Source organism: Triturus cristatus, chromosome 2_1, assembly GCF_964204655.1.
Source record: "Triturus cristatus chromosome 2_1, aTriCri1.1, whole genome shotgun sequence".
Classification (NCBI taxonomy): Eukaryota; Metazoa; Chordata; class Amphibia; order Caudata; family Salamandridae; genus Triturus; species Triturus cristatus.
This window is the reverse complement of record NC_140581.1, coordinates 818,550,358-818,576,892: the sequence shown is the minus strand read 5'-3', so window position 1 is coordinate 818,576,892 and position 26,535 is coordinate 818,550,358. Positions and strand designations below refer to the sequence as shown.

The following is a 26,535-nucleotide window of genomic DNA, read 5'->3' as shown; positions in this document are numbered from 1 at the left end:
AAATAGATTACCCTCTCACTGTTGCAGTTAGTGTGTTTCACCTGCCTCCAGGGTTTACTTGTCCCAATGCCAATTTCTGTAGTATGGTGCGTATGTATACATACCACACAATTTCCACAGGCATGGTGCCCCTGGACAGGTGGCATATTCCATAAGGTGTTAGTCGTTGAAAAAGCCGTGTGTCTTGGGCGCGTATGAACCAATGTATCACGCAGGTTAGCACTTCTTTTGAACGAAAATAAAGGAGGACTCAGATGTACCTGTCCTACATTGAAAATACGCCAGTGTTTGCGTATAATTTTCTGTAGTTGGTTAGAGTGAATGCTGAATGTTTGTACACATGTCAGTCTGTCCAAAGGGACCTTCGGTACAGACGGTTCCAATAATGCTTCTCGATTGTTGTTGCCAGCTCGTTTGTACGATTGTCGAATCAATTTAGATGGGTACTGTCTGGCCTTCAGATTGCGAGAAAGGACATCAGCATGTTCTTTGAAACTGTTCACAGTGGAACAGTTCCGCCTCAATCTGAGAAATTGCCCAAATGGTAGACTTGCTCTTAGTGACTTGGGGTCGAAACTGTCATATGACAAGAGGGAATTTCTTGCCATAGGTTTAGTATACAACTCACTACCCAAACCATTAACGATGGGGAAGATGAGGAGGTCCAAAAATGGCAAACTGAGCTTGCTCGCTTCCATGGTGAAGTTGAGGAAGACATTCTGATCATTAAGCCACAGATGGAAGGTCTCTAAAGTGGCATAATCACCTCGCCATATGACGAAAATATCGTCGATGTAACGTTTCCATTCGACTATACAGTCACGAAAGGGGTTGTTGGTGCACAGAACGCAATGTTGTTCAAACAGGTGTACATACAGATTGGCCAGGCTGGGGGCGAAAACACTGCCCATAGAAGTGCCAGATGTTTGCAGATAGTACTGGTTTTCGAACTTGAAAAAGTTCTTAGTCATAGCCAGCCTGGCACAGTCCATAATGAAACCCACTGGCGAGCTCAACCCACTTGACTTGGCTTCTAGAAGCCCTCTGATGGCTTCGAGGGTCTCTGTCTGGGGAATGCAGGTATACAGAGATTCTACGTCAAAACTGACGAGGAAATCCGTGTTGGTGTTAAAATCCAAACCAGGAAGCAACTGTAAGACTTCCTTTGTATCCTGCAGGTATGTTGGCATGGTTTTCACTAGTGGCCTGAGAAAGACGTCCACAAATGTGGAAAGAGGTTCAAGTAATGAGCCCAGCCCAGAAATGATGGGCCTACCCGGGGGGGGACGTTGTGCCTTATGTATTTTAGGCAGCACGTAGAAGTAAGGAGTGACCGGGTGTTCAGTCACCAAGTATTCTGCTTCACGTGCTGAGATCCAGCCCTCTAGTTTGGCCTCATTAACCAACTCTAAAATTTCCTTTTTGATACGAGATGTGGGATCCATATCAAGGAGTTTGTAAAATCTCTCATCACTTAATTGTCTTAAACACTCAGTCCTGTAGTCCAGAGCGTCAAGAATCACAATAGCCCTGCCCTTATCGGCGGGCTTGATGATGATTGTAGAGTTTTTGGAGAGAGAAGTCAGAGCCTGTTTCTCTAGGTTGGGTAAGTTGTGATATTGTCTGGTGGGTTCGCTCATTAGCTCAGAAATGTCTTTAGTTACGGCTGTCTCGTAAGCGAGAACATGAGCGGGTAAAGACTGTGCCGGTGGGTTGAAGGTGGATTTGTTTCTAAGACCACTATCAATCACACCGTCTTCCAGTACTGTGTTATCATGGTCTTTGTCACTAAAAAAGAAGTTCAATCTGATTTTGCGAAAGAACTTGGCTAACTCGCATTGAAGAGTGAAGGGTGTCCCCCGTATTGGTCGGTACAAAACCGAGACCTCTATTCAGGACCCTCTCTTCCATCTCTGTTAAAGTGTAAGAGCTCAAATTCACCACTAACTGCTGCTGGATCCTGCCCCTGCTGGACCCTTTGCCGTACTGCGGAGATTCCGCGGTGATGTTGGTGGTGGTGGGCTCCAATGGACCCTCGTTTGGTTTTGGGTTTGATGGCCTCTTCTCCGTCCCCTTGAACGTCCCCGACCCTGGCCTAAAAAAGGCTGATTGTGAAAAAACTGTGGGGGGGGATTAAAGGGCATCATGTTAGGAAGAAAGGGAGGATTGGGATATTGCCATGGTGAAGGCTGCCACCATTGTGGTTGTTGATTGCCTCGCCAATTGCGTCTGGAATTGTTACCTCTTCCTCTATTCCGTGTTGGCTCATGAGTATTAGAGTCAGAATCACTTGACCAATCTTCTGAACCAGAAGAAGAATAATTGGAGCCATACCGTCTGCCTTTCCTATTGAACTCAGGTGGAACATAGATCTCTTGTGTGTAAGGATACACTCTTTCAAAGGAAAATTTGGCTACATCTTTTTTAAATTTTCTATTTTGGTGGAGAGAATTCCGTCTCTGAAATCTTTGTTGGATTTATTATTGTCATCGAGATTTTTATTGTAGATGGAGTTGGACAGAGTGGTCTTAATTTGTCCCTCTAGTAGTTGAATCTCGATCATTATCGCATCAGCGATGCGCTTGGCAGTGCTAATGATCAGAATCAGCCAGTCGCGAGTACATCGTCACGCTATCAAGGCCCAGATGATGAAGCATGCCACTTCGGTGGGTGATGGGACTGGGTCCCTTATAAAAGGACTCCTCTATGTTTGAATGTGCTGGTTTGCTGTTTCTGTTTCTCTGTTAGACTGGTGTAGACCCGCGGACTCCATTTGTTGTTGAAATATCAGGGGGAGACACCCGAGTGTCAGCAGTTTCAATATTCACAAATATATCAGTTGCTGTCGCCACCAGATATGGACGCAGTGCTTGTCGCACTACTGTAACTTCCGCCGCACTGTCTAGCAGCGTTAGCGCCCATGTCAGGTTCTGAAGCTGCGTCCGTACCATCTGAGGCATACCTCGCTGTTAGTGCAGCAACTTTCTTCTTCTGAAACGGGGGTCGTTGATGTGCAGAGTCCTCTTGCTGGCCTTTGCCGTCAGTCTGTCGGGACTGCTCACGTGCTTGCGGGGCACCCCAACTTTTTCCAGCGCCTCCGCCACCAGACTGTGAAGCTGATGTTTCCTGTGAAGAACGAGGAGAACTTTGTCCAGAAACCTGAAATTGATCAGGTGACTTAATAGTAGCACGATCACGCAGATCATAAGTGCGTTGACTACCTGACTGTACTGGAGAGGCAGGACGAGACCCCTGTTTCTGTTGCTACTTCTCCTGTTTTTTCGCCCTCCAACTTTGTTTTGGAAAATTAGGGCGTTCGTCCTTACCAGACGAGTTTGCCTTTGTCTGCTGTATTAAATCAGGATTCTTCTCAGTTTGTTTAACACCTAAAGCGCTACGACCAACTTGTTTATAGGCATTCACGATATTTTTCGCGAATTCCCTCAGCTTGTCGTCTTCCTTCACCGCGTCTAATTTATTAAGCACTTGGAATTGTATAGCATCTCCTTTGAGGTTGCCCAGTATCATGGTAGCAACCACATCGAACACTCCGACAAGGCGCATTCCCAATTCCCAATTCCACGGCAGCCTCCGCACCGTGATTCTCCTGAACACGTTTAATAATGGAGGGCAGTACCGACAGAGACAAAAGCACTTCGAGTATGTCGCAGCAAAGACCTTACCCCAGTTTTCACAATCGGCCATATCTGGGACTAAGTCTTTTGGCAAAGTAATGGTAAGGATCCTGTGTTTCTCCACAGGAGTCGTATGCGGATAAACCGCTTCCAATTGGTCAAATTTCTCAGCAAGCCAATAAGGGAAATCATCCATATTCTGGGGGCGCTTGCCCACAACCGAATTAACCATAACAGGACTAATAACCACCGCGTGGTGGTCCGTCGGTTGTCCCGCAACAGCAGTTGCCCCCACCTGCACGTTGCGAGACACGTACTGCACTAAAGCCCTATGTACTGTAATAAGGGCTGTGTGAAGCACACACAACTCAGCCACCGTTACCTGTAGATAGCGGGGATGAGGCGTATATCCGGCTAGTACCGGCCATGTGGCCCATGCAATTGACAAAGGGCCCATTCTCGCCGGTATAACCGCATGGGGAAGGGCGCCATTAAACCAAATGCTATGCTGCCAGGCAGAAATAGGAATTTCCTGAGTCCTATATGGCGTATAGTTGGCTGGTAGCTGCGTGGCAGTATAGGTGTGGAACGTATCATCGTCTTCACTCACCGCCGGCAAAGTAACCCAAGAGTAGAACAACTCAAACGGAAACAACGCATCGGCACTTACCACAAAAATCACAGCCATACCATCATCCGGCATCCCATACTGCGCCAGATGACGTTTCAGGGGTGCCCGGCTATGAGCCGGAATATCGACCGCCATTAGGACACTAACAGTAAATCTACAGTATATCAGTAGCACTAGGGTTCAGATTAAATAACCTTTTTAATGATCAAGCTTGAAAGAACCTATATAGTCAAAACACAGGTAGGTTAAACCGTCACTCCCGTTATCCAGAAACCAGAGTGAGGGTGTTTTGGACTAATACAAGCACTACTAAGGCGTCTCAAATCAATAGACCAAACGTTAGGTGCGCCATGTTGCAGGGATTCTGCTTATGCGCAGAACTATGCGCAGGAACCCAGGCCCGCAGTGAATTGTGGTGTACCAAAAACTCACCTCAGAACCCAGAACCCCTTATCCGGCCAGCATCAGTGTCCCATTCGTTATCCGAGGTTTAGCTCGGCGGTCCCAATGTATAGACAACCCAGAACAAGCGACTTAGTATATTTCTCAGGAATGGTGGGAATCAGAAATACCTTTTCGTAATTATTCTCGTACCAGTCCACAACAGAATAAACAGAGACACAGTAAAAGTTTAAAGAGTTTATTTTATAAACCTCGTGTCCTAAGATGCAGCAGTTTGGCTAACATTAGCAGACAAACGATTAAAATCAAAATCATCAGCATAGTTACAATACCATAGAAAATGAAAGAAGCAATCATACTAAAATGACAGTGGATCTAAGCCACCTTCCTTTCTCTAACACACTAATAGTATTATTAGACTAATAAAAGGTCTCTAGGCTTGAATGGGGAACCCCATACCGTAAAAATCAGCTCAGAGAGTTCACATCACAGGATCAGCTATGCTCTGCTCCTAGGAATGCTCTTCTTCCGAATGTAATGAAAACATATAACACTGCAATATTAAAAGCACTCGACTTTCAGGTATTTGCAGCTGCGTGCGTGTTATGGCTAAACTAGTAGGCCGATCAACCTGAACTCAACAGCATGCACCGTCTAGCGATCCAGACTGTTTCTGTTACACTGTGTACAGACCAAGGTCGCTGCTCACTGTTTGGGATGTTAACAACAGACAGTTCTCATGTGAAACAAAGTCGAGTAAGCATTTCTCAATTTAATAACATGTGACTACAGTGTCGTGTGCAAAAGCAGCAAAAGCGGCAAGATGGCTTTCTAACATCTAACGCGGTTGTGCTAACTTAGCATTGTACATATGTAGATAACGATCTTCACTACAGTTATAGAATTTGCTTCTAACAAGTGTTACTGTTGGGTTTTAAGCTGGTGTCAGCCAGTTCACAATGCTGAACCCAAAGCAGTGTTTTTCCAGTCATACATGTGAGTGGTTTAAATGTAGACTATAGCCTACTTATGGCATTTAACCTTTACACAACTAGTGCACTTCCTGCACATACTCGCTGTGGCCTTACTTAAAAGTCAATTGAGTGTAGTCAACATTACCTCATGACTTAGGCACAGAGCCCACATCCTGTGAAACTGAACAGCTATATCAAAAGTGAAAATGCCATGATAACATTTCCTTCAAAGATGATCATGCAGAATGTAAACATTGCAACAGACAGCATGGGCACATAGCCCTCTGCTGTCAGGTACATTGATACTAGAGTAGTAAAGGGAGTACCCAATAAGTCATGGTGTCTATCTATGAGAAAACAGGTGCTAATGACTTAAATAGATTTGGGCTACTGGTAACAACAGGTTTGCATAAACCAGTACATATACACATTTTTTACTTAATGCCAGTGCATAGGTTTACACATTTACAGTGATTTGAAAATGATATAGTAGTATGCTGGAAAATCATCAAAAATCAAGCTTTACAGGTGTACTCTGAGTCCATTGTGGGTACCCCCACCAATCATGAGTGATGTTAAAAGGATATGACACACCATTATCAGCGAATAAATATCCAGTTTTATTGAGCTGATAAAAAAGTTGCTTTTTACTCTATTCATTTGTAGCCCTAATGAAAGTTGTTCATCTATATGTAATACTTGTTTTCTGGTTCACCATAGGTAAGAAATATGATAAAAATATGATACAGAAATAATGGCATAAAATAGCCATCTGTTTCTCAGTGCCAAATTTCACTTTAGAAATACATTATGTGCAGTAACATAGATAAAACCCCTTATGATGAAAATAGTGCTCTTTTATAATAGGGTTGCTTACTAAAATGATTCTTATAATCTAATAATTTTAATGGAAATGATGTGCAGAAAATTGAGACAAAAATATATTTGTTTGCACTGTACTCATTCCAGATGGATATCATCTAATTCGCTTTAACTGTTTGCTTCAGCTTGTTTTTTTCCTGGATGCTGTTATTGTGATGGAAATGATAACAAAGCTGTATTACCCAGCTGTGCACTGTCGCTTTCTGTAGATGTTTTCATTTCCATGGCTAGCCAGACTGTTTCAGAGGGAGCTCTCAATCTTGCTTGCTGTAATTACTTTGAGAACAAATCAAGATTACATCTGAAATGTCAGGTATTTTTATCTCCACATGAAGATGTTCGACTATTTAGGTACTTATCTGAGTTATTAGCTCATTTTTCAGCTGTCAGGCCTACTTGGGATAACCTGGTGCTGTTTTGCTGGATTACGTGGCCTGGGGCGACAGAACGCATTGTAAGAGAAGATGGAGATGTGCCAGGGATGCAGGGTCCGTGATCTGTCGCATGAAGCTAGAAATGGATAGTCGGGGATGCCCCTGGAGACACCCTTTATTGCAGCTTTCCCTCTGCACTATCTGGAAATCATTTTACCTACAATGCTGTTGCGGACACTTCTGATCAGAACATAATACATCTAATTTAATTCTAATAATATAATACAGTTTAGGAAAACTTCAGAGGGGTCATATCTTGAAGTCTTTATGAGGGATCATATGGTGATTGTAGGAAATTGGGTGTGGCCTGCACAAGTAAAAGGTCCACAATTATCCCTACTGGGAACCAAGCACCCCATTGTAGCAATTGATTCTCTCAGGGTAGAGAGGCAGAGCAGCTCCAGGCCTACTCAGAGGAGGTGGTGTGAGCTAGTGATCACCGTTCACTGGCACACAACAATAACCATCAATATATGATTGTTCAGCCAGTACTTTCTCTTTAGAAAAGGAGAAGTACATTGATAACACACACACTACTAAACAATATGCAATAATTTACAAATATTTACATTGGCAGATGGAACATTTCATTGGTGAGATTGTATACTCAACCTTGGACCACATGAAGGGGGTCACAAAACTATATCAAGTGAGTCTTTTGGTTTTGTCAAGATAAACATCTCACACAGAAGGGCAGTCACTAAAACAATACTCCTGTGTAAATCCACTTATTAAAGCTACTAAAACATAAAGACAGTGAGCAGTAATCATTGTTGTCATTATGGAGAACCAATAAAGCATTTATTATAAGCAAACATGACTTGGGGTCGATTCTGATCCCGGTCGGAAGGTCTCCGAATCGGATTCGTAATTGTCTAAACCGATCCGGAGCCTTAGTTTCTGAACAGTTCCGAACGACCAAGTATGATGCCTGAAAAGCCTTAGCGCTGACCGAATAGGTTCCGGAAAGCATTCAGAGAGATAGAGCCCTCCTGAGCCGATTTGTAGAGCTCTATGGACTGGGTTTTCCACGGGTGCAAGTACTATGAAGAATTTGGACAGTCTTTCCGATTCAGTTTTCCCAGATCAAAAAGGCTTCCAGAATCCGTTGTTGCAGGCCTGTAGCTAGCCCCCTTCACCCGGGGCCCTCTGAATTGGGCCCATAGGGGTTCCCATGGGTCCCCTTTACGCAACCATGCACAGTGTAGCAGGCACTAAGGGGTGCCCGCCACAGGGTGCACGATTATCTCCAACCCCCCTTTCTTAAATGCTTGCCTGTGTTCACGTTCGGAACACAGGCTCTCATTGAAGTCAATAAGAGCTTGACTGAATCATATCCGGATGCATTAAAATGCATCATACTCATTCGGCCGGACTCTCCCTAGACGAGTCGTCCGGAAAGCATTTCAGACCTGAGTCGTTCGGTATGCTTTTGGAATCGGAATCGGGCCCTGAGTATACTTTTTACACATTTTCCACCAATAAGACCATAATTATAAAAGCAACCCCTAGAGAGCAGCACATTGCAGTGACATTGCATTGCAACTGTAAACCTGGCCCCTAGAAATCTCTTCATAACATGTATCATCATTAACCACTTTCTGGCCAAAACAACTGCAATCATAAACATAACTGTTAAAGGGCACAGCACTCCCAGCTTTAGAGCAAAATCTCCAACCTTGGGAATGCTTGGAATCAACGAGGAAATCCTAGGGAGGTTAGTCTTTTTGAGTCTCACTAATTTAGAGTGTGGAGTCCTGAAGTCCTTTTTGGGGGGAGGCTGCACACTTTCTGACATTGTTGGTGGTGACCTCTCTGTCCTGGGGCCACCACAAAGGTAGAATCACCAAAATGAGTGCCAAAACAGTACACAATGACTAAGCCCCAAAAGGCATTATGGAGCGCTCCTCAAGGAGTAGAGAATACTTAAGCATCGGCTCTCTCACTGTGCCAGTGTGGGCAGGCACTGGTGTCTGTGGCAGCCTCCCACTCCCACTGGACATGGGCATGGGGAGCGGGCAGGCTGGCCACACCTGGGACAGCACGACAGCACCCCTATCAATTTCAGCATGCGGGGTTGAGGATGGGGTCTCTAACCACCAGGGGCAGCGCCAGCAGAACCTCCTCACCTCCAAAGTGGTGCAGTCCTCAAAGAGCTGGTTCTCCTCGCTCCCTGCACCAGCCTTTCTCTTGGTCTTGGTTTCTGGGCACAAAAGACCAAAGATTTTCCCCAAACGGTCTCCGGCCCTTGGGGAGACCCACTGGCCCTGGGGTCAACTGGGCAGAGTCCTTAGTCCTTTCTAGACATCAGTGAGTTCTTTCTTGCAGTTGTCCATGGCGGTCCCAGGTTCCAGCAGTAAAGTGTTAAAAAATCACTAGGCACTGGAGAGTCTCCCCCTATTGTAAGAGTTTATAAAAGAGAGAGGAAGGTTCCAAGGGCCAGGCTCTCCTGGCCAATCCTATGGTGCCAAGTCACCTCTCCACCCCTGTCCCACCCCTCCTTCACAACGTGCTGGGACCATTCAAAATGTTGTCATCTAGAAGTCACTGGTCACATCTGCTCCTGTGGTCTCAGCTCTGCTTCTTGCGGATATCACTGCCAGGGTCTTGCACATCAAAAGTTCAAAGTGATCCCTTTCCTTGGTTGGCTCCATTTTTCTGGGCTCCGTCCTTTGTTTAGTGGGCTTTGGACAGGCCCATCCCTGGTACAGTGTGACAGCTGAGTGATTGATGCAAATCATTCTGCCCCACCTCTTTCCTCCTCGGGAGCTGTGTGAAGTACTGTTAATTGCTCCCTTTGTGTTGGGAGGCCTTTGTTCCTGCTGCTGGAGAGAAATGTAATTAACTGGGCACAGCAGGGGGACAAAAGGCCTCAGCTCTGATCCTGAGCTGAGCCAGAGAAATCTGACAATTCTGGATGACCCATAACGTGTATAGATATCATTTTGGAAATACAGAACTGATTTTCCTGCATAGGTTACGCCTCTATTCAAGATGTCAATGGTCTCTGTGGGCCAACAAAAAGCAAAACTGCACTCTAAGGCAAATCTCTCCATATGTGTATAGTAAAATGTCATTATAGACTAAACAGTAAATCACACTGTCTTTCCCTGCTTGTGTACACTAACATTTTGAGGCCTATCCCAGGTCAATATCTAATCTTGCAGAGTCCTCATTGCACCAGGCTACCTTTGTGCATTTACAGGGCTGCGCACAACACTAGTCTCCCAGGTGCAGACCGCACATGTGCACACACGTGTAACCAGCAAAGCGTTGCAGTGGTCTTGTCTTAAAAGGCAGACACTGGCTGTAAACATGCACACAGTCCATTTGCAATGTGATAACCATGGGTGAGGCACATGTGGTGAGACTCACCCACAATAAAAAGCCCATGACCGGGTGATCCAAAAAGCAAAATAATTTGGGTGTACTGAATGAATGCAAAGCAATGGCAACAGGTATGATGAGGATACAGGTTACAATTTAGAATGCCTTTTCTCGTGAACCTTATGTTCCAGTAGTGCCTTTTCACTTGCTACATATGATATGCTGCTGTATTATTTACTCTACTGACACTGGCGCTAACCTTAAACACACAATACAGATAGAATTATATGTATATGATAGTGACAGTGGTGGGGCCGTATTTCATCAAGGGGGTACACTGTGTCATCAACAGACAACAAGTTTCAATCTTAAATTGTCTTTTATGTAACCATGAGGTGAACATTCCATAGTGACATCCAACCTCTATAATATTATGTAACATATCCCCGCCTAAATCCCTTTACCTTGCTGACCTCCCTCAGCCACCTACCACATTGTATATTAAAATTAAATGTTCTTTCTGATGAAAGTGACAAAACAGCACTTTTTTTGCCCCTTCTCCAAAATAAAAAATTTTACCTGATATCATGCTGCACTCCCTCACCATCCTTTGTAGTACCCTTACTCCCCCACCCAAATACAATACAGATCCTGTTTTCTGCCATTCTCCCATACCCTGAATAGCACACTCACTTACTTAAATCACATAAAATGCTGCCACCCTCTCAATCCATTCTCCACCGGTATTACACACTCCTATATGTTACAAAAAATTATTGGTGTGTTGTAATTCTCCCCCACCACCCTCTAGACTATTCTTCGTCCTTATCACCAAAGCTACACTTTCCATTCGTAGTTCAAAAGTGGAGAGCAGGTGCTGTTCTGACAGCTGCTCTGCGAAACCTGCTGTTTGTGTGGCATGCAATCTCAACCTTAAGTCTGTGTAGACTGAATATGTGCAGAAGAGCAAGGCCTGCATTGACATATCTATTTTTGGTCATTGGAGACATGAGAGAGGCGGGAGAAGGCAAACCATCCACCACCATTCCACTGCCTACTTGTCTGTCTCTGGCATTAGATTGCTTTGGATCGGGGACTTCTACAGCACTATTTTTGTGCCTGGTCATTCACTGATGAGAAACAAAATTATTTGTCCCTGCTTTGATAGGAGTAATGATTAGGTGTGTTTTGAATCTGGTGTTTGTGCTAAAGTCTGCTATGTAACAAATACACACCAATGAATAATTAATTCCTCTGTGTCAGAGACACAGGACCAGGTCCAGCAGAGATGTGTTCAATGAGTGGGGGTGACACAATTTATGACACAAAAAGACATCATTCTATCTGTAATCTATGATTATGATCATTTCAATAGCTCTAATATCATGTATATCTGGAGTATCAAACATGCATCCAGAAGAGTGAGATCTGAGCCAGCATTTCAAGGTAGCCATGTTAGATACATTTACATACCATTATTAAAAATGGAACTCATTTACATAGTAATTAGCCTGAAAATCTTTCATAAATTAGGTGAACCTGCGTTGAATACCTCTTGGTCGTAAAGAACATATGGCCCGAGTCCTGCGATACGTTCTTTTATTGTTGTGGCAGTCAAAGTTTACCCTCTTTTTTAGTCACCTGGGGGAGGTGGACTGGAGTACTTTATCATTCCCCATTGGGGCACAATTTCATCTTCAAATCAAAGCAACAATTTTTTCTGGGACTCACTAATTACCATCTGTATAATTTAAATAGAGTTTGAAAGCAGGTTAATGCTTGACACCAATGCTTATCGAAATATAATTTCGAAACAACACAAATGAGATAATGTGCTTTATTGGATAATAAAATGCTTATCTCTAAACAAAGAAAATATTTAAATTAATTCATGTTAAAACAATATGCACAATTTAAAAAGAGTGTGTATAAGCATGCTTGTACACAAGTACACAATATGTACCTGCATTATGGATTAAGTAGAGCATTTATTTAAATTAAAGATTTTAGGGCTTATTAAGAGTTTGATGAAGATTGTACTCTGTCACAATAGCAACAGTGTCCTTTCTGTCAAAATGAAGGTCCGCCAACCTGATTTATAGTCAAGTGGGCCTTAAGTACGTCAGTGGCAGAGATTACTCCAACTCCATCACAGGCATATTCCTTCAATGGCCTGACACAGAAAGGGCCGTAAGAAGTTTGACCATTTAACCATCTGCCTGATTTAGAGTGGTGGTTGAATGACCAGTTTTTACTCTCCCTTGCCACTCTGAAAAATGTGGCGGTAAGGGAGAGTAAATCATTTAAATGACTCCCACACACTAGGAGAAAACTCCGATGGTGTGGACGTCATTACTTTTTGTTTTTCCCAAAAATCTGTAACAGGAATCCACTTGATGATGGTTGCTACCAAAGACTAGAGTTGTCCACTGGGCCTGAATACAACTCATTTCATTGGACAGGTACTCCATCAGGGTGATAGAGTATTTCACTGGTTGACATCTAAATGAGGCCCTTAATTTACATTAGAGAAAAATCAAATGCTTCTCCTTTTTTACTTTTTTGTACACTTTTATTTAAATTGTTCCGGCATGGTCCAATAAATATATAAATATTCATTAATGGTATACAGAGTTAAAAGATGAACAAAGCACATCATATGTATATAAATATATATATATATATTCACTTAAAAAACCATAGGTTTCACACATGTTATAGTTAGCTGGACATTTCACTCGTAAAAAAACAATGAAATTCCCCCGTTATAGTTAGTGCAGGCAACTATAACTCACGCGACCGCAATCCTCTGCTGATGACGTCAGATATTACATCACTGTATTTAGACACTTATTTACCCATGTCTACTTCCATTAATCTTTAGCTATACATATATTACAAATATTTATTTTTCATAAAGACACATATGTCATCAGTGATGTAATATCTGACGTCATCAGCAGAGGATTGCGGTCGCGTGAGTTATAGTTGCCTGCACTAACTATAACGGGGGAATTTCATTGGTTTTTTACGAGTGAAATGTCCAGCTAACTATAACATGTGTGAAACCTATGGTTTTTTAAGTGAATTTGCAAGGTTTTTTAAATGCTAATTCGTAACTATAACGTGTGTGAAACCTATGGTTTTTTCAGTGAACTTGTACGTTTTTTTTAATGCTAAGTTATGTATTTATAATTTTTTTTTTCCAGGTTTTTCACCGTGCGCGCACCGTGGGCACTCGGTGCGCTTCGCGCACCAAGCACCCACGGTTCACAGTGCGTGACGTCCGTGCGTGGTGCGCGCACCTCGCGATTTAAAAAAAATTATGTTTTTTTCTCCCTTGGGGGTCCTTCTGTGACCCCCTGACCAAGGCTAGGGGGTCTGGAACTGTCCACTCTGCCCCCTTTTCGTGTTCTCCACCTTTTTTTTTCTCCCCCTCAGACTGCGAGAGACAAAATGGCGGCCGACACTTCCTGGTTTCGACCGATTCGAATGTTTACCGACATCTAACAACCAATCAGAATTGCGCTCGCGCATGGCAGGGTGCACGCACAGTGCGCGCACGGTGCACGCGTATAGATATTGATATGCTTTTAAATGCTATTTTCTCAGGAAATACTGAACAGATTTACACCAGACCTGCAAAAGGCACTTCCTTGACCTTATGGCTACCTCTCTGCCAAATTTCACGTAATTCTGTTCAGCCGTTCGGGCTGTAGCTGCGACTAAAGGTCCTATGGAAAAATGCATGGGGAAAACGCGTTTTGGGACCCCCCTTTTTCTCGGCCCCTGCTTGACGAATCACCCCGAGACTTTCAGGGTAGGAGCTGAACGGAGCGCCCCATTAGTTTTTAAAATTTTGCGAGGATTCGTCAACCAGCGCCAAAGTTATTCAAAATAGAATTTTGAGATTTCCTATGGAAACTAGGTTGTAACTATAACTATCTACTGGCGACCGCCAGTAGATAATATATATATATATATATATATATATATATATATATATATATATATATATATATATATATATTCACTGAAAAAACCATAGGTTTTAGGGACGCTATAGTTAGTTGGACATTTCACTCATACAAAACCATAGAAATTCCGCAGTTATAGTTATTTCAGCTAACTATAACTAGTGCCCCCGCAATGCACTGCTGATGACGTCACATATTACATCATTCATGACATGGTCAGTGACATCACTGTACGAGTAAAATGTCCAACTAACTATGATGTCCCTGAAACCTATGGTTTTTTCAGTGAATTTCTAAGGTTTTTTAAATGCTAATTTCTAACTATAACGTGCCTGAAACCTATGTTTTTTTTGGTGAATTTCAATGGTTTTTTAAATGCTAATTTCTAACTATAACGTCCCTGAAACCTATGTTTTTTTCAGTGAATTTCAATGGTTTTTAAATGAAAATTTCTAATTATAATGTGCCTCAATCCTATGTTTTTTTTAGTTCATTTCTAAGGTTTTATAAATGCTAATTTCTAACTATAACATCCCTATTAAGTCCCCTTGAATCCTGAAGGTCCCTGGTGGCCAAGTTGCCCACCAGGTACCTCCAGTAAGCGCCACAGAGCTGCGTTGGAGAGAGGTGTTCCAAGGTCACGCCCCTTTTTACACCATGCTGCAAACGCGGCTTCTGGCGCACAGCTGCTCAGATGATGAAGTCCACTTGTGTCCTAAGGTCCTCAGAACACAAGAGGTCCTCATCGCCCCACCAGCAGTGCACCAGAAGTCGCGTTTTCAGAGTGATGTAAAAAGGGGCATGGCCTTGGACCACCTCTCTGCAATGCAGCTCTGAGGCGCTTACTGGAGGTACCTGGTGGGCTATTTTGCCCCCAGGGACCCTCAGGATTCAAGGGGACTTAATCCCCCAATGTCCTACGGCCCAGGGGGGGTGTTTGCACACTTGTAATATCAGGCCCCGCCCCTCCCAGCACCACTGTGCAAACGCGCCCTCTGGTGCGTTGTAAGTTGGGTGATTAAGTCCCCTTGAATCCTGAGGGTCCCTGGGGGCCAACTAGCCCACCAGGTACCTCCTGTAAGCACCACAGAGCTGCGTTGTAGAGAGATGTAAAAAGGGGCTTGGCCTCGGACCACCTCTCTGCAACTCAGCTCTGTGGCACTTACTGGAGGTACCTGGTAGGCTAGTTGGCCCCCAGGGACCCTCAGGATTCAAGGAGACTTAACCCCCCAATTTGCAAAGTGCCAGTCGGTGTGTGACATAAAGCTCCCCTTGTGGAAAAGCAATCCCGTTTTGTTTCATTGAAGCGAGAACAGGTTTCCCTGCTCTCGCTTCAATGAAGCAAAGCAGCGTGTGCAATGACAGGGCGGAAGCCACACGGCTCCCGCCCTGCCATAGCAAACAGCAGTGTCCCAGGGGTGGGCACCCCGGGACACTGCAGGAGCCGGCCCTGGGGGGTGGTGGCCCCCAGGGCCATCAAGGCCTCCTGGAGGAGGGCCGCGCAGCCCCCCTCCCTTTGTCAAAATAGCCCTGGGGAGGTGGTGGGCCCTGGGGCTGGGGGTCTGCTATGGACCCCTGAATTTAAATATGTATGTGCCCATGGGAGGTGGGTGTCCCTGGGAGGTGTGTTGTGGCTCTTGCCCCCCACACATCTATTTTAAAAAGCAATAGGAGCCCCGGGGATGTGGCGGTCCCCGGGGCTGTGGTGGGGCCGCATGCCCCCCGCATCCAATTAACAATGCCCCGGGGAGGTGGCAGTCCCCGGGGAAGCATGGAGGGTGGGACCCCCTCACATCATTTCTTCAATTAGCCCCGGGGAGGTGGCGGTCCCCTGGGTGCAGGGGGGTCGTGTGCCACCCTGCACATAATCTGCATAGCCCCGGAGAGGTGGTGGATGCCGTTGCTGCGGGGGCCCCCACGGGCTCCCTCTAATATTTTCAGACAATGCCCCAGGGACCTGGCCCACCCCGGGAACTCATTAAAATGAAGCGTGGGAGCCCGCGCTTCATTTTTTTTGTCATTTCGGCGGGATTCGCGACCCTAATGCGAATTCTGCCAAAATTACCAAAGAAAATGCTTTTTCTGGCCCTGGGGACCTTTTGGGACCCTCTGAGCAGGCCTGGGGGTCAGGGTGTTTCTACCTTGCCCCCTTTTGTTGTTTTTTAACCTTTTTATATACTGGTTCCTTTCCACCGAGTCACAAGACGGCTGCCAACAATTCCTGGTTTGGAGTGTTGGCAGCCGATCAGAGTGAAGCTCGTACCCAGGAGGGTTCGCGAACCCTCCGTGGCCACAGATGTTGAAACTTTTTCTTTTTCTAATTTCTCAGGAACTACTGAACGGATTTACACCATTTAACAAAACGGTCTCTTTCTGAACCAAGGGCTACCTTTTTGCCAAATGTGGTGAAATTCCGTTCAGCAGTTCGGGCTGCAGCTTTGTCCAAAGTTTCCTATGGAAAATAACATGGGGAAAAAGCATTTTAGGACCCCCCTTTTTTCTCGGCCCACGCTTGACGATTCACCCCGAAATTTTTAAGACAGGAGCTGACTGGAGTGCCCCACTAGTTTCGTGAAGATTCATCAACCGGCGCCAAAGTTAATGGGAAAAGAAAAAACGTTTTTCCTATGGAAACTAGGTCCTAACTATAACTACCTATATATATATATATATATGATCAAGGCCGTTTGCCGGCCGAAACGCGTCATGACATAAGGGAGATTTGAGAACTGAATAAAACGACAGTATCTACCGACGAAGAGGAGTTCGTGCATTCTTTCTTTTCCTTGAGAAAACTGGTGAATGCTCAGTGTTCATATATATATATATATATATATATATATATATATATATATATATATATATATATATATATATATATATATATATATATATACTCCTTGGGTTTTAACATCTTCCCCCCCCCCACATTATTTCCTCAACCTCCATCTTCCACTGGGAAAAAGTGGGGACCTTATCAGATTTCCATTTGGCTAGAGTCAATGATCTGGCCACTAACATAGAGATAAAAATTAGTGGTTGCTGACTAATAGATAAGTCTCCTTAATGCACGGCTAGCCCAAACAGGGCTCTGTGTGCATCTGATGGGATATTAACCCCAAATTTCAAACTGATTTCTCAGAAGATATCTTGCCGAAATTCCCATTCATGACTACAATTAAATATAACATGGAGTCAATTCCCATTCCTATTGTTGCATCTCAATTATTTTGGCTCAAACTTGGAGTAAAAGGTATGCAGTTTAGCAGCAGTGAGATACCACAGCCATTTACTATAAAAAGAAATTCTTCTTAAATTGACAGCTCGCACCACCTTGGCACTGATATGATTAAAAAACTTCTATTGTGGAATATCCACTTTACACCTGGTAGAGGACTCAATCCATTGTAATATCTCTAATAACATAGTATCCTTGCCTTTAGAATGCAACAACCTATACCAATTTCCTAGGTCGAACTAAGGGGTTCTATTTCCTAGGTCGAACTAAGGGGTTCTATAGAGACCCCCACCCCTGTTGTGGAACCATCACAAAATGTTTTTATGAAAAGGAAACTGAAAAAAAGCGAAGGACTAATGTCAGGGTTCAGATTAGACAATCTCTGCCAGTCCATAAACTCTTTGGTATAATAAAAACTCAGATCCTTCTATACCCCATCCCACTCTACTTACTACACTTAACACTGGATAACTGAAATCCTATTAACCTGCACTCAGCTATTTTCAACAGTGGATGTAGCCTCGGTATTTCCCAGCTTTCCAATATCCTATCGAATCTCTCTACAATGATACGTAGTGTCTTATACCTTGACTTTCTCGGAAGTCTTGGAATTAGTAAGAAAGGAGGGAGACCAATTTCTGATGATTTCACCATTTTGTTCAAGATAAAAATTAGCATCACTAGAAACATTCGAAGAAGACCTCACTAGCCAATTCATAAATGCTGCCATGTAATAGCACTTTATATTAGGCAATGCCAACCCTCTGTCTTCATATTCCATCCGAATAGCCTCAGGTTTTAATCTGGGTTTTTTACCTTGCCAAATAAAATGCTGGATGGTCAAATCAATTGACCTAAAAAAAGACTGGGGAGGACTTTGGTCAGAATGTTAGCAAAGACAAGTGAATCAATGGTAAAATACTCATTTTCACCAAAGCCACTCATCCCATAATTTTCATAGTAGCTTTCTATCATCTGCCCAGCAGCCTACATATCGTGTCTAGGGTAGATTTACAGTTTAACTCAAACAAGTCCCCTGTATTGACAGTAATATATATCCCTAAGTATCTTATGGACCTGCCCGGAGAATAATGGGATAGCATAGTAAAAGGTAAAACATCTACAGTGGAATTAAAAGGAGAGCTTTGGAGCGTGCATGGTTTATCTTATACCGTCTCAGTTTAGAGAATTCTCCTATTTTTTTCCATTGTGTTCAAAAGATTAATTTTGTCCACCTTTAAATACAGCACCATATCATCTGCAAACAGCTTTAATTTTGAGGACTCAGTTACAGAAGCTTTAATATTGGGGCTCTGGTGTATGGCACAAGTAATTGGTTCAACGGATAGCGCAAAAAGGATTGGTGAGAGGGAACAGCCCTGGCACATCCCAAACGTTATAAAGATATTTCCCACTGTTTTACCATTAACATTTATACTTGGCTTTGCTCCTGCATATGCATTTTTCACACTCTAAATAAATGCGGCTGGGAAAGCAAATCTTTCCAGAATTGTGAACAGGGCATTATCACGGTCAAATACTTTCTCTGCATCCAGCATTATCAGGGCCGCTTTGATGTTCTGTGTGGAGTAATAATATTTTGCCTGGGTTAAATAGTGTGTGTTATCTGCCATCTGTCTGTCCAAAATAAAACAGTTTTGTCCCCATGAATAAATGTAAGTGCAGCCAAAGCTAGACGATTTGCCAAGATCTTTGTAAATAAGTTGTAATCATCATTTAAGAGGCTAATTGGACGATATGAGTTTACATCCTGTTCCGGCTTACCCTTTTTAAAGAAATTAATAACTGCTTCAGTGAAGGACGTTGGAATCGCTGCTCTCTTCATAATACTGTTAAATAATCTCACTAAGAATTTATTAAGTTCTGGATCAAATAATGTATACACTTCAACAGGGATCCCATCATTCCCAAAGGCTTTCACGTTCTGGGCATGATTGACTGCCTGCATAACCCCTTCTGGGGTAATTGGAGAGAGAAGTGCTTCTCCCTGCTCTTGTGCTAAGTTCGGTATACTAAACTCTTCTAGCCAAGTGCTCGCTGCTTGTTGGGAAATACTTCTCCTTCTCACGCTTTCTGTAACTGTTGGTCTAAAGAAAACTAAAGTAAACATTTGCCCTTTCAAAGAATTCTCAATAGGATTCCTTTCTGCCGTTCATACATTTAGTACCGCACATTTCTCCACCACAAGTGAAGAGAAATCTGCATTAGTAAATGACACTTAAGGGATGGGATGTGGGCATTCTAAGATGTGGTTTGACTTGGATTGACTGTGGTTTGAGTGGCTTTATCACCTGCATGATATATACGCATTCGTTGTTGTTATGGGCCTGTAGTAGGTGCAAAGATTGCCCCTTCCTAAATAGGACTGCTTTGCCTCTAGCTTTCAAGGAGCAAAAAGATGCATTTGATGGATACACCATCTGTTTGTGAAAATGGATTCAGTGAATTTAGTTAAGTGAATTTCTTAAAGCAGTGAGTTTTGTGTGGGCTATGTAACACTCCCATATTCCAGGTGAAAGAAATTGGGTTATTAGTCATGCAATTTCTACAGATATTTCATCTAGCAACCTTGACAGCTATTCACAGATAACCTGCTTATCAACATGTTATGAAAGAAATTAACTCCCATCCAAACAAGCATTCTTCAAAATGGAACATCATTTATACCAACTTATCACTTTAATGAATTGGAAATTGACATCAGCACTTTCAAGTACATGCATACCTTGAAATTATGTCACTTAACTGGAAAGTCAACCACTAAAGGAAAGGGGAACTTAAAACATGTTAAATTGAGAGTTAATTCCTAGCACCCACAAGTCACAAAGTATTGGATACCTTTGAGGCCATGGTAAAAGTGGAAATAAAATATGTATTCAGGTGCAAGAAAACATCACATGAATTTCTCTAGCAAAGAGATGGGAATCATAAAACAGTTGGCAAAGGATTCCACTATTACTTATTGCATTGTGGATAAAGGAGGTCCTTGGGTAGTTTTGGATAAAGATTACTACTTGAAAACTGTTGATACACACGTATCAGATGATTTAACATACATGATGGTTCAACAAAAACCCTAGTAAGGAATTTTCTAATCATTGGGAAATTATATGGAAAAACGCCCTAGATAGAGGCACTGCATTTGAAACTGATAAAAGACATCCAATCCAACAATAACCCAAAATACCTACAATTACAATACATGTTACTGAAAATTAGCAAAGATTTGAACAATCCACAGTTTAAACCCATAGTGTCTATCAAAAATTCCATCCTTGAGCCAATAGGAAATAGGAAAGTATTTGGACCAACATCTGCAACTGAATGTTCAATACATGTGTTCCTATGTAATAGACACAACTGACTTTTGAATAAATTATAACCAATCAAGATAAACGAAGATGAAAGAGTAATCCTTTGTACTATTGATATGAAGTCTTTATTTACACTCATTCCTCATGACCTGGGACTCATTGCCATAGAAGAAACATTAATGATTACCAATGTGGAAGCAGACTTCAAAATGTTCTTATTAAACCTGTACACTTCACCCTATACCACAGTTACTTTCAGTTGAACAACACATTTTACCTCCAACCTACTGGGACTTACATGGGTAATTGTGCAAGTCCTTGTCATACTAATTTGTTTATGAGGACATTTGAAGATCATAACTTGTCCATTGAAAATAGACAGAAAATCTGGTAGCATACTGGAGATTTGTAGATGACATATTCCGTTTATGGAGAGAAATCAGAAAAGAGTTAGAAAATGCTATTACCACTTTGAATTCTGTGGTTAATCAAATAGGATTCAGTCATGAAACAGTCAGAGTCAAATTACATTTTTGGATGTGGAAATCATCTTAAACAAGAACAGAATCAAAACTAACATCTACTTTAAACCAAATGAATGCAACAATTTGTTGCATGTCAATAGCTTTCACCAGTTACCTTTAAAAATATTTACCTTATTCATAACTTCTAAAGAGAATCGCTTCAGACAAAGACAAATATGAACAAGGAAATAGCAAAATGTAGAGAAAATTCAAAGGAAGAAAATACCCAAATAACATAATTCTGGAAGCAGTCACAAGCGTGAACAGCAAAAATAGGTCGAACATACTAGAGGAAAAGAAACAAGTAGGGGATTCATCCAGAACAGTATTTGTGTCCAAATATTCTACTAGAAGAACTAGAAGAAGAAAAAGCATCCTAAAACATTAACCAATGCAACAGTTGGAACCTGATTTAAAAGAAATCCTTGCACAACCACCGTTGTTTGTTTATGAACGACCTAGGAACTAAAAGAATTATTACACTCAAGGATATATGATGCCACACAGAAGAACGCAGAAAATAGATATAAAGGCACTAACCTGTTTGAACTTCTATAATTGCAATAATATTATCAAAGGCACAGAAATAACCCATCCTTCTAAAGGAACTATTAGTATGGCGGGCAGAGGCACCACCGCAGTGCTGGCGGTGGCGGAAAATGCTTTTTTCCGCATGCCAGCAGCGGTCCTCATGGTCGCTATATTAGTATGGCCAAACATAGCCCATTTCCTGTCCACCGCGGTGCGACGTTAACCGCCATCAAAGTGCGCCCGACACCGCGGTGGTTGGAGCCAATGGAGACTCACCGCCGTGCAGAATGATGTCCCGTCCGCTGTACAAATCAGGATGCCCCAAACAGCTAGTTGCACCGCAGTGGAGAAACCGCCCAACCAGAGATGATGGAAGCACGACAGCGGAGCGCAAAACCAAAGTCCGGGTCCCTTCCAGCCGGTCCCGACCGCAATGGATCCTGCTCTACACGCCTTCCCAGTGTTGTACCTGATGCATTACCAGCAACTCATGGACAGTCGCGGACAACGCAGCAGGTACACAAACACACGATTCCGCACACAACACACAACTCATGGGCTGAGATAGGGTTCCTGTCCACACCAGACACCTTGGTGGAGACAGGAACACATCCACAAGTGTACCCACACATGTCCTACCTGTCACCAAATCACCCCTCTGCATCCAGGTCACCCATCTACCTCAATCATGAAGTAATGTCCCGGTCACGTTACCGCAGCGGTGAAGATGCGGGAAAACGTGCGCACAATGCAGAAGGCAGGGTCAGTGCCAGGTATGGGCAGTGCACTAAGACCACAGGGCCACACCTCCACCCTCCACACACTAGGCCCCCCAACATAGAGGGACATGCAATGTGCCCCTCCTGTGCTCCCCCAGGCACAATAACCAGCCAGGTGAACCCACACCCTGCGCCACACACCAAAAAACTAGGGAGACAGCCACATAAGGTGTGGCTGCAGAGGAACACACAGCACAGAAGCACAGGGCAACCCACACACCACACCCATGGCAAGAAAACTGAGTCCAAGCAAAAAATGAACACACACACAGATAATGAACAATCACTCCACTGGACACACAGCCTGCCAAGTCACACAGACATACCCCACACTGACACACAACCACATACACAGACCACAAGCCAGCAGCAATGGAGTACAACATATAGGAAAGCTAAAGTGAGGTGCATACAAATGGAAGGCCAAGGAGCTAACTACCAAGCATGTGTATATTACATGCAAGACAAGAAAGATATAACACCCTCAGCCCAAACCTTTTTTTTTTTTTCATTTATTAGTCTTTATTTCGACCAAATTGATCATAAAAGACACAAATGTTTACAACTTCACATAGATAAAATCCATTTTTCTTTAGGGACTTTTACAAAAATATTATAATACATATATTAAAAAGCATATTAAGAACAGCGAGTATCCACTAAAAAGCTGTCCAATATAAACCCCTATTAAAAATATTTAAAAAGCACGAACCAAAAAAGGAGCATCTCTTGTAATGGAGAGTACCAGCAAGCCCCTGTGCAAATATACAAATATAAAACATTTATAAATATATATAGACCATATATAACAGTACCAAAAAAAAAAAAACTAAGCAGAAGACAGAGCATTGGAAATTACTGTCGCAGTCTGCTTTTTTTCGAACTGTAGTCTTATTCTCCAAGCCCATCCCAGAAACTTCGCTACAGCTATTACAATTGCCTCTTTGGAACTGGACTTTAATATTCTAAGCGCATCCACACTTGACCTAGTACCAAGGTTCAGACAGACTGGTTTGAGCCATTTCCTCCGTGCAGAACAATATGCATGACACCCTCAGCCCATCAAATCACACATGGCTGGCACAGTGAGTGAAGTCAAACCACTGTCACCCTAGTGCAACAACTCAGGGAGACAGCAAGGCAACCCATGTATAGGCACAGGGATGAAAGGAAGGCTATGAAGTCAAACAATGAACAGCCACACACCTGTATCCAACTACTTGACAGGAGTATGTAAGCAGCACAACACACAGGGCCCATTGAAACACTTCATGACTGTCAAACACAAGTAGGAATCTTCACACATACCCCTCCACAAACACCTGCAGCACACAACACCAGTGTCAAACACAAAGAAGGGTGCCAATAATGTCCAGTCAATACACTGACAAACAATCACACTCCCTGGGGGGTAGCCACAAACATCACACAGACACAGGGATGCCAGAACCAATGTTTGCACAAAAACAACAGCCAAACACATAACTCAACAAAAACACACACAGCACCGCAACAAGACCAGACATGACATGTGCAGCAAAACTGTGGAAAGGCAATGGGAGCACAGACAGAACAGGAGTGCACAACCTCATCAGTCAGTAACATGCACAGACAACATACCACAACACATACAAGAAGTGCACCATCAAAAAACAGTCATGGACACAAAATGGGAGAAATGGACCTACAATGACACACAGACAGACATACCATACCACCCATCAAGTCAACATGGTGTCACAGTGTACCACATGCCTGCACATGCACAAGAATGACAAGAGACAGCTCAAATATGAGAGGAGAAAACATCAAGGACGCACCTAACACAAGCACAGGAACTAGAATAGACCTAAGTTCATGTGACAGACACACAAGTAAGGCACACCACACTGGCAACACACATCTGAATGAAACACGCCACACCAACAAAACACACACACTGACATGCAAATAGAAGACCACACACAGAGCATCTGTCAGCTGCAAGAGAAAACACAGCCCAAACACTGCACACATCCACATCAAACACACAACAGATGCACATGCCAATAAATCGCATTGCAAACACAGCAGGACATCTGGGGATGCACAGCAGGCAACATACACTCACAGCACTGCATGCACGCCAAGCAGTGTGTGCACACCAAACATACCAGTCCCACACAGATATGAGTGACACACCATGAACACCCACAACAACAATCAAAACAGCATAAAGACAACATCACACTCAGGAAGTGAAGCAGTACCTCGGCAAACACACATACAGCTAACCCAACACCCACAGATGAACAAGTCTGGGACCCCAAAGTGGAAACAACATGACCAGAGGACTGTGCAGCACAAACAGTTGAACTGCATATGAGCAACCATGACTGATAAACAGTACAAGAAAATCACATATAACCAATTGGGAAATGTCCTGAGTGGCACATTGCTCCTGTGCACAGATCTGCACCACAAAGCACAGAGTTACAAATGAAGTGATGGGGAGGCACACACACAGGCAACCCAAGGGGAAAGCTGACATGAAAGTGAAGTGTATGTACGTCAGTAGTGGACATGGCAGGAGTGTACCATACATAAATAGATGGAGTGCAGACTCACAATGGGTAGGCATCTGAAGCACAAATAGGGGATGGTATGACACCACACTCCTCATGCCACACTGGAGGCAATAAAGCCCCAAGTGACAGAAATGCAGGAGAAAACACATCCAGAATGTCAGTGTGCCTGAGTGGGTATGCACAGTGACCACAAGACACATGGCTGATCAACAAAACACAACACTGACTTGTCACACACTCTGCATACTCACAATTGCCAAAAACAACAAGTAGGAGTCAGACAGAACTGCAAGGACACACCAACACCCTGCACATTGGACAACATACAACACACATATGTGCACACAATCACAATCACAGGGCTGAACAATCACACAAACAGGCACTCTAGTCCTGGGTGAACACATGTGTGTAGTTGACATTGCAGGGGCACACACACATCAACACTCCCGACAAAGTCACCCCTTCACACTGCACACTTCTTGACCACCCAAGTGCACACATTGAAAGTAACCCATGTGACTAGGATGAATGCCCATCACAAGATGACTATACACCTACACTGCTGGGCACACATAAAGTAAGATCACACATACATGATTTTCCTGACTCGCCTGTCTGCAATCCTGTGGATAGAGTCCCACTCTGTGCTGGCAGTGCCTCCAAACCTGACATGTGCACAATAAAGCTAACATAAACAAATGATAATGACAACAGTATTTCATCTAAACCCACCATAATTGCACCCACACGCATCAGAGTCAGGAAGAACTGAAGTCCCTGGCACCCCTGTAAAAACTAGAAAAAGTTAGACAAGCCATTGGCAATGTTAAAGTGGCATACAGAGCATGTATCACAGTAAACCATACCTACACAGAAAACACTTTAATTAGTAAGGACACTGACAAAATAGACAACAGGAGCAACTGTCTTTATTCACATATTGCTCAGATAGGCACCAATATTAGACAAGAGCAAAGCCAGTGGCCAGTCCAATGTGCAGAGTAAGTACATGAGAAGCTGCACAGGCAAGGGGCAAACAACAGTGACCAACAAGGCCAGTGGCCAGCAGAAAGTGCAGAGTGGTTACATGAGAAGCTGTACAGGCAAGGGGTAAACAGCAGTGAACAACAAGTCCAGTGGCTAGTCCAATGTGCAGAGTAAGTCCATGAGAAGCTGCACAGGCAAGGGGCAAACAGCAGTGAACAACAAGGCCAGTGGCTAGCACAAAGTGCGGAATAGTTACATGAGATGCTGAACAGGCAAGGTGCAAACAGCAGTGAACAACAAGGCCAGTGG

General features: G+C 43.4%; 1 protein-coding gene across 2 annotated transcripts in view; it reads left to right on the top strand.

Annotated features, from left to right (window-relative positions):
* The window catches only part of LRRC2 (leucine rich repeat containing 2), a 1,026,438-nt gene that overhangs the window by 520,131 nt on the left and 479,772 nt on the right, over nt 1-26,535 (top strand). The gene's annotated exons all lie outside the window — the stretch shown is intronic.